Raw genomic sequence first — 3,696 nt, 5'->3', positions numbered from 1 at the left:
TACTAGCCTTCATTAGTGCAATCTTAAGTCTCTGTATTAACTAAGGCCAAGGTCTTCCCTACTCAACATATTCGTATAAATTTTCAGAAATTGGGGGCAGCAGCAGCTGCATCTCCATTTTTATTGCAACTACAGTAGTCCCCTTCAAAATACTTATATAGACAACCAAAAAAGAAATGAGCCCAGTTCTACACTCTTGTTGATAATCTGGCAAACTTTTTATAGTCTACATGTTTCTGTACAGTCACCATGCCATAGCCTTTAAAAAAATAATAAAAAACAAAAACAAGAAAACCTGCAAGAACCCAGGTGGAAAGAATATATATTCTTTTTTCCTCATAATATCTTATCTTGTACACCATGGATCTATGCATAAAAGTTGGATTATATCTTTTTTTTCTTCTAGTCTCTGAAAAGGACCTGAAATGGGTTCATTTAGATAATTATTTTTATTTCTTCTCTCAGTATTTGCCATGATATTGGTCCTTGGAAGCAATGAAATTGCTCCTGGTAAGTTCTTTACGATACCAGGCAGAGCAGCATTAGGAGCATCAATAACCATATATTGGAAAAGTTTGACTCACCCAACTGATGCTGACAGTCTCTAGCTATAGAACACACCTTCTCAAGAAGCAACCTTCATCCAGAAGACACTCTCCTTTTGGCGACTAGCCCTTAAATGAGCTTCTGGTCACGTAGGATGAATAGCTTGCACCTGAGCTTCCTGGGCCAGCCCCCCCCCCCCCCCCTTCACCAGGTGCTCAATCATCTGTTTGGGCTGTGACACAACAGTTCTACAGGTGGACTGAAAGAAACATTCACTGGGACTATAGAGTGATTAGATCTTTCCAACTTAGATCTGCATTTCTCCTCTCTGGGGGTTCAAGACAACGTTCAGAATAGAGGCTGAAAAACAAGTTTGACAGGGTGTGGAAGAAGAACACTGAGAACAAAGGCTGTCTCCAGGAGACAAGAGCAGAAGTCAAACGGGGCGTATAATCCCCTCATGATGATGACCCTGACTGGAGAAGAAGCATGTGAATTGAAGCACCTTGTGGCTCTGATTGGATAAGCACTTGCACTGGCAGTTAGTGTCTAGATGTGAAGACTTGTTAAGTGTTCTGTTGACAGGTGGGGGGATGGGAAGCTACAGGAGGGAACTTGGAAATGCATGTAAGGGATGTTAGAAGCTGTAGTAAAGTATTTGGATTGTTCACGCATCTAAGTTCATGCCTTCATTCCTGCATTCCTCTGAATGATGGCTGAAACATAATTCCACTGGTCCCTTGTCCTTCTAGCGTTTGCACCCTTCTGTTGGGAACCCAGTGCGGCATGCTCTAAAAGATATGCATTCATTCTAAGGTACTGCTGTAATTCATGTATCTTTTCCATTTTACTTTATGTTTAATACCCAGGCAACCCCAACAGATATACATTCAGTACTTTTAACCTTAGCTTTACTTGTTATTATTTTGCCTCTGGCTCTCTTTTGCAGGGCTAATATTATTGTCCTGAGTACCACCTTGGCTTGAGCACCTGTGTCCAACTTAAAATTAAAAAGTGTTCCATTTGTTTTCGGGCTGACAGTTCATTCATCTTCTGTTGCTACTTTGGCCATTACTGCAATGAAGAACAGCTCTGAGCTAATGGCTTTCTAGTCATCCTCTTTGTCCTTGCTGTCTATTCGTATTCCGTTGGTACCTGCAACCTCCTGCAACATGATAAAATCCATTGTGCTTCGTATATCTTCTTCCAAAAAGTAGCAACTGCAGTGGTGTGTGTTGTTTGCTACAGTATTCACAAGCAGGTTTGTGTACCGCTGTTTGAGACTGATGGCTTCCTCTTACAGGTCTCTTCATTCACAATATTTTAATTTCTATACAGTCTCCTTAAAACCATCATCTGCTTTCCATTAAAATCAGTCTAGATGGTGGTTTGGCTTTTCTTCAGTATCTTCAAGTTGCTTTGTAAGAAACAACCATTTCCTAGTTTTGATTAAACAGTTCTTGTGCTTAATCCAAATCATAGCTGTAATCTGCTCGGCTCATTTTCTTGCAGGGACTCAGCTGCCCCATACTGTAAGACTTTCCATCACAGGTTCATGAAAGCCTCTTCAGTTGTTCATCTTCTTTGGCCCACTCTGAGTGTTAATCATTTAGGGGAGCATACATCTCTGTACAGTTGCTTTATTGCCAGTCTCCTTTTCTGTAGATCAGTGGTGCCCATAATCACAGAGATTGATTAATATTCAGTCTGAAGTTATACAAATGCAGCATAAGGAGCTGAGTGTCTCCTTCACATACCTATGGACCAGTGCTGCATCGCTGTTGATGGTTAGAGGTATGGCATTACCACCATAAATTGCTTAATTACAACAAAACCATGTCCCTTCCCCCAAATAAATTACTCACCAAATGTCTGCATGTTGACCATGTATTCAATTTTATTAATCTAACTAGTGCACAAATTCAGATGACAAAAGAGAAAACAAAACTACTTTATAAGGCATACCCAGTTCTCTAACTGATTAATATGCATTGTTTAATAAAATTACAGCTACTAACTATGAAAGTTGTTTTTTTTTAATTTGGAAAATTATTTATAGCATCTTATGTATGAAGGAAGGATTCAAATGCTATGTTTTGATATAAATACTATTTCAAACTCCAAATGTATATAGAATGTAGCACATAATCAACCTTTAATTGGGGTAAATATATTCAGGATTAATCAATATGACATTTGTGTTTTAATGCATACTTATCATAAGATAAAAAGAAAATTGATGTTTAAGTTTCACATTGTTATTTCCTTTTGTTTTTTTTTTTTTTTCTGCCAGTAATCAGCTCAATGTGGCATGAACATACATTTTCTGAATTTCGAATTGAGAGTTTTTCTCCCTACTCAAGTTATGATCGCAGAAAATTCAGAGAAGATAACTGCCGTGTTAAGGGAATTAAATAAACTTATTTTTTTAATTCTCTAGCCAGTGCCAGTTACTGTTTTTGTTTGTTTATATTATCATATAGCCAATTGACTGATCTTCTGATTAAGCTCCAGTATAGCAGAACACTAAGTTACTGGATAATCATACAAATATAGCATACAAGACATTTTTGAGATCTTATACATATAGTAGTAATGACTTTGTGTAGGCTCCAAGCCTTGGCTGATCATGTAACCTTTGTTTGTACATCAATCTATACAGTGGTGAATTAAAACAATTGAAGTTTTCATGCAAACAAAATAAGAAACTCCTTTTGTTAGTTTTGTTTCTTTTTAAAGTATCTTTTGGAGGATATGTGAAATAGACAGTGACTTCTCTCAGGTCTACAGCATTAGAATAATTTCAGACTAAAGCAGACTCTGCTCCAGTATTTACCTTAGAGAATACTGCTTTCAACATACATCTGAAGAAGGGATAGGGACACCTTAGGCCAATATCCAGTTTTATAGGATTGCCTTGAAAATATTCCTGATAACACTGAGAAGAATTCATCCAATCTCATCTTGCTGTTAAGATGAAAAAAATAGCAATCTCTTCTATGTGTTCTGTTCTTCGAGCAACATTTCTCATTGAACAGTAGGTCTTAAGGAAATTTCCAGCTTGTTTTAATATTTTTATTATTATTACACCAGCATCCCTTCTGGAACTTTTGGAACAGAGTGATACTGAAATCTGTAGACCTTTAATTT

The 3,696-nt window shown here is 37.3% G+C and overlaps 1 long non-coding RNA gene across 1 annotated transcript; it reads left to right on the top strand.

The window, feature by feature from the left end:
- LOC110395314 lies at nucleotides 976-2,941 on the top strand. Its single transcript, XR_002436330.1, has 3 exons — nucleotides 976-1,087; nucleotides 2,212-2,340; nucleotides 2,840-2,941. It is a non-coding gene; the product is annotated as an uncharacterized LOC110395314 (long non-coding RNA).

The sequence above is a fragment of the Numida meleagris genome, chromosome 3 (assembly GCF_002078875.1).
Source record: "Numida meleagris isolate 19003 breed g44 Domestic line chromosome 3, NumMel1.0, whole genome shotgun sequence".
Lineage (NCBI taxonomy): Eukaryota > Metazoa > Chordata > Aves > Galliformes > Numididae > Numida > Numida meleagris.
Note: the sequence above shows the minus strand (reverse complement) of the source record. Positions and strands in the feature narration are given on the sequence as shown.